The 13,314-nt window shown below is 39.2% G+C and overlaps 1 protein-coding gene across 1 annotated transcript in view; it reads left to right on the top strand.

Annotated features, from left to right (window-relative positions):
- smyd3 (SET and MYND domain containing 3) overlaps window positions 1-13,314 on the top strand; it is a 60,716-nt gene that overhangs the window by 32,623 nt on the left and 14,779 nt on the right. The gene's annotated exons all lie outside the window — the stretch shown is intronic.

Below are 13,314 nucleotides of genomic sequence, written 5' to 3'. Positions count from 1 at the left end.
TTTAGGGGATCTATGAATCAATAACTGAGTTACACACACACACGTGCGGACACACACTCTCAGGCTTCTCTGTTCTGTTTTGTGAAAACACTCATCATGCATTTCCTATCCGTTTAACCTAAAATTCTTTGTCAACATGGGCACAACCAGACTCGCCACTTACCCAACATTCCCGGCGACAGGGTGAGCCAGTGCTGCCTCCTCGTTGCCATGTACAGCTGGTGTGTTTGAGCTCCACTGAGCAGGAAAAAAAATCTCCTTCCAGCACAGTGCACAACAAAAACAGACATGTTCATACACAGGTTGATCCTGAGCTCATGAGCCCTAAAATATCTATACTGTAAAATGTCTGTACTCTAATGCATGCATGTATGTAGACATGTGACTTTCATCTTTACAGTGAAAGCAGAAAGTGTCATCACACTAGTTTGTGTGTTGACCTTGAGCCTCTCTTTTGGATGCTGGTCTGGCTGTTACATTTGGATACTGTTGGATCCAGTGGAGCCTGTAGATAAATATGCTGTGTTCAAATGGGTTTGATTTGCATGTTGACAAGAATGACTTTTCTGAAAGCGTCAGGTTCACTCCCTGACTGATCCCCGATTTAACAGTTTAACTTGAACACATTAATATGCACAGTGACATACACATACACTTGGAAGTGGCAGCACACACTGTTTTTGTGTTCTCTTGTTCTGTAGTCGTTGCATTTTGCTCCTTTTTAAGACAAAGTTTTTGCTTTTAAATTCTACCCGTGTATCTAAATGTAATGGTTTCTCCTTTGCCCTTCCCCCATTTTAGGAAAATCTCATAAGCACTTTTTCCTTCATCCTGTTAACAAACTAGCGAATGGATGGTCACGCATGGAAACATAACAAACCAGTGGTGCATTATGAATAACCAGTATACACTTGACCAAGGGAAGCTGAGCCAAGACTACTTTCTGCCACGTGATTTAAAGTAACACATCTGTGCTAGAGTCATGTGAAGCCTTCACCAGCTGGCAGGTTCTTTCATTATGGTGAGGAAAGGCAGCAGACAGAGAGAGATCTATGGTCTTATTTTCTGGAAGAGGATGGAATCTAAGAGTGATGGGTTATTTGTCTGACCACTGCATGTTAAAGCTTTAGAGGCTAACCCTCCCTGCAGTGTGTGTGTGTGTGTGTGTGTGTGTGTGTGTGCGTGCGTGACATATTTCTATCTTGCTGTATGAAGCTGCTAAAAACATGCCTCTCGAAACTGCCATTGCTGTTTCTAACATTGTGTTCATCTGTGTTCACTTGAGTGTCTGTATCATCTGATTAGTAACGGGCCCCTAATATAAACGTAACTATTTTAATTGATCAATTTGTTTTCAAATAAAACTAGTTTCAGCTTTTTTAATAGCAGAGTTCACATTCAACAAAAACATTCAAGTTTACTACACAACTGTTGTTGGGGTCAGACCATTTTTACTAGGTGCAACCCCTGAGTGGCATAAGTAGTTTTTTTAAAACCATGTTTGGCCTCAGAAAATGATGGGTGAAACCAGGAATTATTGTCAGTCAGTATTTTAGTTGCGACTACAGGTTGACCTCTGAACTTTTCCCATGGCAGTTCCCTTTGTTTCTCAGTTTTTAACATGCATTGTTTTTTCTGTCACTCGTCCTGGTCTCTGATTGGCCGGAACAGGCTGATGACACACTCTCCTCACATTTCCAAAATGGCAAGTTGACATTAGGTTTGACTATTGACTATTAATCTATTTAATAGATTAATAGTCAATAGTGTGTTATTCATTGTAAATAAAGTGAAAACACTCTTGCAAGGTTTGGAAACAACTATCTGCATTGTTTCAAATTTTCCAACATTTTATAGACAAAACAAGTCATTGCTTAATCGAGGAAATAGGAAACAGATTAGCAGCGGATTAAAAGCAGCACACTGCTTTTTATATATGCAGGAGTCTTTTTTTCCTTTTCAGTTTGGCCAACGTCAAGCTTCCCTCTGTTCTCTCTCATTATCTTTTTTTCTCTCCTTCCCTCTCTTTGTTTTTTTGTGTAAGGTTTTCAGTCTAACCAGACTAATTTCTCTGCTCCTCGGGGCTCATGGTCTGTTCATGAGTTATAAATATCATACATAGACTTTCACTAATTAACTGTTTACTTTGTGTGTTGCATTTGTTGTTTTGCTGACGCCCTCGCTCCCATGGTTTCCATTAGTATGAGGTTAGCTCTATTTGTTGTATTTGCTCTGTTGACTTTAATAAGTAAATGGGGATAAATGAGTTAATTATTGAATAAACTGAGTTATAAATGGGACTATTTTTCCATAATATGAATGAGTAATGAACTTTAGTTCAGCTCCTTAGTTAAACAACTGTAAAGAATCCAACTTTGTTGAAATTATTTGTGGTAAAGTGGTAAAAAAAAAAAGGTTGACAACAACCTAATAGATCTGTTTTAAACTCTGCCTCATTCTTGTGAACATGAAATTTGATGCAAGTTTGCTTGGACTTTAGGATGAATGAATTTTGATGTCAAAGTCACAGTGATCCAACCAAACAGGCAGGATCTCTTTGGCTGAACTTCTTCTCAGGGTTTCACCCTTATTGTTAACACCACGTTAATTACATGATTTCCATTTTTTGTTTTATTTGTTTGTTTGTTTTTAATGTCGATACCTTTCATACTGTGGTCAGTCTACTCGTATATCTGTGTCTTCTTATCCTGTTGTTTATCTTGTACAGTATGTGTGTGTGTGTGTGTGTGTGTGTGAGAAGGAGAGAGAGGGAGAGAGCATGCACACAGTTGTGTGCTGTAGGAGATGGATGAGGGTAATTTTCATTGGCCCCTCTAGTACTTTATATTACACACACAAACACACACACACACACACCAGCTGAAAATACACGTACATGGCCCAAGGCACTACTTTATTGGTATGAGAAGCGAACACAGGTTTTCAAATCAAACGCAGATTACATTACATCTCTAGACATGGCACTTACACAAACACAAACCCACTCGCACAAATTTGCACTGCACTGATTTGAATCTATTTTGGCAGCCTAACCAAAAAAAACTAATCCCTAACCTTTACCATAACCAGTTAATGCCTGACCCTCACCTTAATCTAACCACTATTGACGTCTTTACCTTTAGCGTAAAGCCTCATTAGGAGCAGGCTTTGATCTCCATGAGGACTAGTGGTTCTGAAAAGGTCAGTGTTTATTGCCAGAAATGTCCCAAAGAGGTAACAAGCGTGTGCACACACACACACACACACACACACACACACACACACACACACACACACACACACACACACACACACACACACACACACTCATAGATGTAGACATATGCAGACTACTATCCTTTTCAGAAAATCAGAATTAGTACAGTGCATCGCTCTCATTGCCAAATTTGCCATTTTAACTCAGTGCATACAGTTATTCAAATGGCATGAACTAAAGACTTTGATTCCCATCATGCTACTGAATTGATCAAAGCCTTTTCCCAGCTCCAGTTGACTCCAGCTAATAGAGAGCAGAACAGGGTGAAGGCAGTAGGTCAAAGCACATTAGCACATTCACAAGTCTGCCTTGTGGTTGGCATAGGAATATGAAATCACATCTTCAAAGCTGCTGTCAGCCATCTTGTCATTTGCTGCCATTTGCATCCCCGTCTCCTCCATCCCTCACTTCATAAACACATAATGTGTTGAGGTGGGGCATTTATTTACAGACAGTCACCTAACCAAATGTACAGAGAGGGTCATCTCTTAGTGGAATTCTTACACCTGGTTGAATAAAATGTTTCGGGATACTGGAAAGATTCTCCTAGATTAACATATTTATATAGAACAACATATCCCCATAACTTTCACCCTAACTGATTCTGCATTGTGTAATTTGAGGTATAAGACACTTTTGGCCTCAGAAAGTTAATTTAGCCTCAAATGTATTCATTTACAATAAAATCCTGAAAATGTTTTAATTTTAAAGATAATTTTTTTGGTTGTACTGCGGATGCTATGGGTGATATTTTGACACAGAATGGCAGCAAGTCCCAAATTCTTAGTTTGTAAAAAGTAACAGTAAAAATAGATGGTAAAAATATCCCTCCAAGCGAGAAAATGTTGGAACACTGGAAAAAAAACAAAACACCATTAGGTCTTGTTTGACTTGCAAACGCACACAGACAGACTCACGCACACACACTCTCACACACACACACACACACACACACACACACACACACACACACACTTAAACACAGCTGTAATATGGTGTCATTAGGATGGGTATTGATTAAACACTATCTGTGCCATAAAAATACCATCATCATTAACCTGGTCCACTCAAAAATGCAGGAGCACACATGGAGTATATAAATGCACAAGGTTGTGTCGGGGATATTGATAGACATGCCTATACACACACACACACACACACACACACACACACACACACACACACACACACACACACAGAGAGAGGTACACACAGATAATTGGATGAAACATTTGACCTGTAACCTTCAGTCATCCTGAAGTGGAAGGTAATTGTAGTTTTACAGCCTTAGGGTTAGCGTGTGTGTGTGTGTGTGTGTGTGTGTGTGTGTGCGTGTGCGTGTGCGTGTGCGTGTGTATATAAAGCATTTGCCAGGCTGTCTGCCTGGTATCTAGAGAAAAGGTGGACATTAAGTCACTATTAAGAGTTCATTTGTTTTGCTATGTACTAAAAGATTCTTGAATTGTATGGGATGCTTGAAATAATAATTGCGAAAAATGAACTACATTTTATGAGATATTCCTTTAACAGCATTACAGTGCAGATGTGAAAATAATATATAAAAAACTAATCAGAGTGAGGATTGTTATACCTGCCTCATAGGTTTTACACAATGCTACTGTAATATCTTCTCGAAAGAAATATGCTACAGATGATGCCATTGTTTGCCCCATTTTTGTTTATATTCAAATATGCGTCATTACTGATTCACCATTTACAACTATAACATTACGACTGTTGTACTTTTTTTTCGGAACGCCACAAAGAGGCAGCTCTCTCTGCTCATGTCTGAGAATAAATGCTCCCTTACCATGGCCATTTCTCCCAGACACTGATTCCTCATTACACCATAATATAGCTGAGCGGTTACAAGACTGCGACTGATACAAGTACAGTGTGTGCAGAAGTTGCACCTTTTGGCTTTGAAAGTGTTGTGCCAAGCCAGGATGAGTGTGCGAGTGAACCATGTCATGATAAGTGACACAGTGATCCGCTATGGTAGAAGCTGTAAAAAGCCCACAAGATAGAATTTAATTGGGATGAGATCCACAAACGCCTGAGCGGTGGATAGAGTTAAGCAGTGCTGAAAATGCATGAGAAGAGAATTACAAGTTACTTGGCAATCACCACACTGCTAAAAGCCCCCCCCCCCACCCCACTCCAAGAAAAACATGTCCAGACTATGTGTATGCCTTTAGGCTCACTGTCTAATGTATGCAGCTTGATCCTAGTACCCTCCTGACATCTCTCTTATGAGTCTCCTGAGTCCACAACATGTGTCAAACATGCAGCAGTAAAAGTTTGTTGATTTCCCATGTTTGCTGCCAGGTTTTGCTGGGGCAAGCAATAAATATTTAGTTTTACAAATAAAATTCATGTAATTTAGTCATTTAGAAATTTTACTCATACACTATTGGCACGTTTCCACCGGCTCAGGGGATTTCAGAGATTTGGGATCTCACAGAAACTTGCGTGATTTTACGTGACTTCAGAATATAAACAGACATGGAGGTCGACTCACAAAAAACTGTGGATGAAGTCATGGATGAGAAGACTGAATCCACTTGGCTTGTACGAATTATTATTATTATTCTTCTAAACAAAAGTATGCAACATCCGTTTCCCGGTTGACTCGCTCTCATTGGTTATTGCGGAGTTCTTCTCACGCCCCAACCGCTGTTCAGTCGTGAATATTAAACATGTTTAATACTTACTTCTGATGACGTTAAAATCACGTCTGTTAACCGATCACACTACAGGATAATTTGGCCAGATAATCTTTTCAAATCAGCCTAAAATCGGAAGACACCCACAGTTGTCTGAAGGCGGACATAACTCTCATTTACATTTTTTCTGCAATGGGAATTGATAAAATCATCATTTACCCCAGGTTCAAGTAATCTACTGATTGTCTTTATCAATGGATTTAAATGTGGATTGATATTGTCAGAGCTCTGCTGTTCATTAATTCATATCAATCAATTATTACACATTATCTTGACATATCTGAATTATTTTATCCTTTGAGGGGTCTGGAGACGCCAGAGCCAATTGTAGCTGATACTGGGTGAGAGGCAGGAAACACTAAAGTGTGGCTTGGGTGATATTCTTCCGTTCAAACCCATCTGAGTCCAAAAGAAGCCTACATGAACCCAAGCCAGACCAGCATTATAGTTTTATGTGTTTCAACCTTACCTAAGTCCACTGCTCAGGAGCTTGTGATCACCTTTACATTCGTCCAAGGTTATAGTCGATGTCAAGGATGTTTTAGTGTGAGAGGGAAGTTGTGGGTTCAGCAAATGACACAGTGAAGAAGAAAGGAAGAGCTACTCCTCTGTGAAACACCTTTTAATTCGTTCTACGGGAGAGCAGTCAAGCAGCAAAAACTGATTTTCTACAAAGAATCCTGCTCTGAAAACAACGCTTCCCTCTGATTGAACCTTTCTTTTTTTTTTCCTATTTCCTTTATTACTTGCTTTCCTACTTTATGTAACTTTTGCTTCTTTCTTCTTTTTTTACTGTACAAAAATATCAGAGGTCAAAGGCATCACGTCACAACAATCAGCTCTCGGGTCAAATCTGTAAATAAGGAGCAGTTAACCTGAATGAGCTTTCCTTTTTCCTTTATTCACTCTCATTGTGTTGTCAGGTTTGTTTTGTTGCTGTGTTGTAAATATTGTGTCATTTTTTGATGCACCAAAATCTCTTATTTAAACCTGACCCAACAATCAAGAGATGAATAGAAATGAAAGGAGGGAAAAGAAAAAGAGGAGTGGACCCGGTGGTGTTGATTGTTCGATCTGAAACCACAAAGGTTTCTCAGAATTATTTTAAAAAGAATAAGCAGGTGGCAGAAATAGTGCCTGCCATTTTTTTTTTTTGCTATCACACAGGCACCGGAAAACAAATACATTCACTCAGGCTCAGAATAGTAGTGATGGTAATAAAGTCAGGTGCAGTGTCAGCTTTCTTGTCAGCGAGGGAGTTGCACACTGATTTAGTCGGGCCTTGACCTCCATATTGCACTGTAACTTAAGTTCTCACCTCAGGCCATAAAGTAATGTTGTGGATTTTTACTGGAGCTTTTTCGTCCGCAGAATTTGAGAACACATACAGGGTTTTCCTTGGTTGTCAGCGTAGCGTTCTTGAGGAATCTCTGCATTTTAAACATTCTTCCTGCATATAAAGCAGGGGGATGTAGAGCTCAGTCCACAGGGTGTTTTACAATCCTAATCAGGAAGAGAAGTGGTTCATTGAAATACATTTTTCCCCATGTATTTAAATCAGTGAATGATTTAAATTCCTCATTCCTACATTCCTGATACCGCCTCTCATTTTCTCAGAACAGCACTGCACAGAAACCCAAGATTCAAGCTACTCTCACAAAACCACATTTAAAACTCTTTTATCTGTACTCAAAACCAAACACTGCCATCAGGAAACTTCACAAGCCTCCCCATGCGTAACTCAGCAATCATTGCACAAATCTTTCTATTCCTCGACTTAATTTCACCGTTAAGAGGAAAACCTGCAGCAACAAATGAAAACGACACGCACCTCACAGTAAGCAATGTAAATCATTCATACCAGCTCAGCATCGTGCCTCTGGGCCGGATCAAGCCTCAGGAGGATTTCATCCACATCACAGACAGGCCTCTCCTTTGCTAAGCAACAGGCAGAGAAAGGAATCATTTTATTTGCTGAATTCAGCCTTGAAATGATTCAACTCCTACGTCATTGCTCTGCCCCCAGTGACTGCTGGAGAAATATCTGGGAAAAGCAGTTTCTGTTGTACACTTATATATATTAAGTACACATTTCATATAATATATATGTACACATTTCACCAGCATGCTGACACAATTCTGCTCTTGGCTTTAGGAAGACAGGGTGGTGGAAGGCAAACATTTGTATGACGTTCGTTCAGTCAAGCCTCACGTCGTTGTCTTGCAAGTTGACAAAAGCATTTTGTTGGATGTGTATTTGCTGTAATAGAGTCGTGAATTGGCAGGTTTCTGTTAAATGCCGATACAGTATAGTAGGGCGAACGTATAATAAAATAATATCTTGTTTTCTTGATTGATCAATTAGTTGTTTGGTCCAGAAAATGCTGATCAATGTTTCCCAAATCTCGAAATTATGATTCCCTCAAATGTTGGCCACAAACCAAAATTATTCACTTTTAATGATTTCTTTGTTATATAGAGCAAATAAATTAGAAAATATTCACATGTATGACACTGACAAATCAGAGAGCTTGTTTTAATTGTTGAAATAAAACACAAATAGTTGGCAATTTATTTAGTAATCTATGCAAGTCTCATCCTTTCATGACAATATAGTAGTAGTATAGTGTGTATATATAGTATAGTATAGTACAATATAGTAGGTTTTGATCTTTTGTGCTGATGCTCAATCACGTAAATCAAATGTTATACTGGGAATCAAAGTGCAATCTTAATAATGATGTCATGATTCAGGTCATAGAAACTAACATAATTGATTGCCTTACTGAAATGTATGAAAATGCTTTGTAGAGAAAAGCTAATATTTAACAACAAATATTTTCTACATCTAATTGTTCATCAAAACTATTGTATTACCACTTTTAATGTGCACATTTTGGAAATAAGTAATGTTTACTGTAACAGTAACATAACTAAAAGTGATAGTGGAGACACAGAGAGAGATATTATTAATAACAATTAACTTAAGTGTGTGAATGCAGCTGTGTAGTGCACATGGGTAAAGCGACGATGTTCAGCCTCATTATTTTGTTCATAATTCTTTGCTAGTTGTGTTTGTCTGCCTGTCTGTTGAGAGATGAAAGAACCATGATTAGCTCATAAATACTTTATCAAAGCATTAATACTGCATTCATATCATGCGCGCATGCACACACACACACACACACACACACACACACACACACAGATGCGGTCTTTGATTGTTTCTGATGGCCTTTGTAGTTTCCAGCAGATTGACAGTAATTGAAGTGGTTCCAGGAACATTAAAGACATAAACCATCCAGTCACAAGTTTTTTGCGCTGACATGACAGGACAAAGTAAACCAATCCAATCGCTCCAATATGAGATGACAGGACCTCCCGCTCCCCACTGTCCCTATCCCCCCCACCCAGCCTTTTAGAAATGTGCCGCCCCTAAATGTTTCCAAAATGTCACTGGAATCATTTTCATCTGCCCCTCCCTGCATGAATACTTAATGTCAACGCAACGTAGTCGTGCAGCAGCTCAGATTATATTTCAAACAGATTAACAGGACTGTGTCTGGTTCTCTCCTCTTGATGGCTTTGGTTTAATCACTTCCAAAACGAAGATGTTTTACCAATAATGATGTGTTCACTGTGAGTGTCAGAGCCTGCACGCGCTCGCAGCTCAGTTACCGTTGTTTAAAATATGAAGCCGTTTTTAAGCATATTATTGATTTACGCATAAGAACACCTGAATGGAAATGGATATGGTATTCAGGCCACCTGGATTTATTTAGATTTTATGGCTCTAGAATTGTTTAAAAATGTAAAATGGATGCGTGCTTCTGCCCCCCTTTTTCCAAGATAAATTTCACTTTCGATATCTGGCAGTTATTCGACCGTTTAGGAATACTGTACTGAGAAGCTGACGCCACAAACGTGTGACACGCTGGTAAATCTTGTCTGTGTATCTCTATTTAAAAAGCTCTATTTCTCTGCTTTCCGGTAGTTTTTGAACTTTCTACATATCACAAACAGTCGAGGAGTTACGGTCATGAGACGTGCGCATGCCAAATCCTATCGTCGCCGACAGGATGGTAAAAGAGAGGTCGAAAGGTCAATATGATGATTAAAAGGGGATGTTTAGAAGTCACATGACTAAAACGTCCCTTCTATCTCCACATTTTGCTGCACTGGAAAAGTAGTGGAAACTGCAGATACAGCAGAGGAGGAACCACAACTTTACTGAGTGCAAGAAGGAAATATTACTACAGTAGTAGATGGATGCATCAACAGAACATGTGATATCAACTGCTATTGTTGCTCTTTATTTATGTAATCAACCGTTGCCTTCTTCTGTGGTGACGTTAATTTAATATTTGGTGCAACCTACTGTACTTCTTATCTTGAAGAACTAACATCCAATATTAGCTCTAGGTGAAAACAGACATAAATGCGCATTTTCTTTGACCTCATCTTTAAAAGTTTGATTAAAACTCTGATACATTTTATGTGTGATGGGCTGAAAGACGTTTTTGTAGACAATTTCTCTGTGTCCTTGCCACAAGACACAAATGAAACAGCTATCTGCTTGAAATGAATCGAAATTGTATCGGCCCAGGGATTTAACAACATTTAGCTTTTCCAGAAGCGCTCCAGTATTAAGTCTAAAATGTACCATTAGCTTGAAAAATTGCAGTCATTTGTGTTTTAATCGGAGCAGAAGATGGCAGTTTGGATACAGTGTGTGCTTTTGATCTCATTTTCATTTTCCACTTCACTGGCTGCTCACACCCTTCACTCATTTTCCCTCACAGTTCATCCACATATAACCATCAGACAATACTGTGACTAACAGGCAGAAAGATTTATGCAATTTCCCCACCCACAAAAAAATGTTTAAATGAAATTAATGAGCAGAAGAATTAATAGATGCAGGGACATTTTCTGCACCAGTGTGAGGAAAAGTCGTGGAGACTGAAATTCACGCTTTCCTATTACATTAGGCATGTGATCCATCCATCCATCCATCCATCCATCCATCTCTTTATCCATCATTACATCCTTTTCCTCTGCTTTTCCAAGGCCAAGTTGCAGAGGCAACATGTTAGCCAGTGTGTTCCATACATCCATTCCCCCTGCATAAGATAAGAGAAGATAAGATAAGATGCACCTTTATTGATCCCACATGGTGGGGAAATTCGCATTGATACAGATGTGATAAATAAGAATTTAAATTTAAAGTAAAAAAAACAACAATATACATAAAATACAGAGTCCATCACATTCCAGCACTTCCCCCTAAGGAATCCTTAGCCATTCACAGGCCAGGTTGAATATATATTCTATATTCAAGTTCTAGATCCTCCCCTAAGATTTCTTTCCCGTTGGGGGAGCCATGAAAACCTCCTGCAGAAGACACCCTGACACTAAACAGACACTTGAACTGCCTCAGCTGGCTCCATTCAACATAAAGTAGCCAAACTTCTCAGCCTATGTTTAATTTTGGCCTTTTGTATTTGAGATTTAATTATTTGTGTCATTACCCAACGCTTATGGACATTCATCCATATCCTTTTACCACCACCAGTACAATACCTGCATCACTGGTCCATTCTTCTCTCTTTCATGAAACAAGACTAAGTGATACTCGAACTATTCCATTAGCTGGCTAGCTGTGACCGTGCTACCTTGCATTAACTAATACTCACAGCCGAGGTTATAAATATACAAGTTATCTTAAGTAAGGCTCTTAGGAAGGAACGTCATCACCATGGTGACTGATGGATCATTTGTTCGCCCCAGCTGTGCTCATGCTGTAGTGGAGTCATAACTTCTCCAAAGCAGACTTGAGTTCATGGAGACAGATTCACTTGATACTAAGAACAGATACAATTTTAATGGTAAATAATACCCATTTAAATGTTCTTATCGTGTTGCTCTGTTTTAGCTCATGAGAAGCTACAACCATTTTGTGGAATTTGTCTTAAAAATCAATTGATTAATTTTTTCCTTTACCAAGAAAGTTGCGTTTTCTGTGTCATTTCTATGTTAGTTTGTCTGTCTGTGTGTTCATTTGCAGGACTATACAGATTTTTCTGCACCTGCAATTAAATGAAAATGAAAAACATCATGTACTGTAGAGTGCCAATATCTATAATATCTCAGAGTATTGCGAAAGGATGCATCATGTATTTGTTTTTATGTATCATATTTACAAGGAAGCCACACTGAGGTTGGAATCTCCTTTACAAGAGAGACCCTGTTGAAAAGCAATATAAAACATTTCATTACATCAAAGGGCATACAGTACATTTGACACTGTCCATGTCCACTGTCCAGAGACAGTGTTTAATAAGCAGCACATACTCATCAGCAACAGTTTACGTTCAGTGTTGGGAAGCTGTCAGTCTGCATGCTCTTCTCATTTATCATTTTGGGAAAGCTCTCCGGTGGATGAAATCAGAGTTTGTGTCGAGGTTGAAAGAAAAGATTGGGGGAAGAAAGACCCAGTATGAAAGGGAGGGAGGGCAGGGGGTGAGGGAAAGACACAACAAATAAAACTGTGGAGTCAGATGAAACGTACAGGAGTGTGTGTGTGTGTGTGTGTATTTGGAAAAGGCGTCCACCAGCCAGCTCTGAGGATGTGGATTGGTTCTTATCCCCTGAGAGAGTCGATGTGTTTGCGTGCGTGTGATAGAGAGAGAGATTACACCCAGCTAAGTGTCCCACCAGTGTTTGTTTAGACGTTGTCTTCACTTTCCCTCCAAATAACTGCCCTCACTCTGCACGGCCATCTCTGCGTTCCTGCTGTTGTCAAACGATGACAAGTTTTCCTGGTGGTGAAGCCGACAGAGTTGATCAGTGAGTTTCATGTCCAGATTGTTAAATACCAACATTTTGGGATGGGAGCAGAGACAGAAATGTAGGTATATTGGCAAACTTAAAGCAGTGTCTGTGTCGTGCAGACCCATGTTTTTTTCTGCTTTATCTCGTTGTAAAATGTTTACATAGTGTCTCCGATAACAACTTGCTCGTACAGTGTTTTAAATTTCTCACGGAAAAGGAACTCTTTGAGCGTGGACTCATAACATCAAACATCCATGGTGTTCCTGCCAGGGATGATAAATGCTTTTAAAGAAATCACATTAAACAACTTAACTGTTACTGTGCCTCGATGTACTCTTATTAATTGTCAACATATCACTGTATTGTATGATGTATCTGTCTCCTGCACTTTAATGCGTGTTTTATGGTGCCGATGATGGATGTCTGTGAGAACAACTGAATAACAATGAAGTGTGAGAAAGTGTGTGGGAGAGAAAG

This window comes from Solea solea, chromosome 5 (genome assembly GCF_958295425.1).
Source record: "Solea solea chromosome 5, fSolSol10.1, whole genome shotgun sequence".
NCBI lineage: Eukaryota > Metazoa > Chordata > Actinopteri > Pleuronectiformes > Soleidae > Solea > Solea solea.
This window is presented reverse-complemented; position numbering and strand designations above follow the sequence as displayed.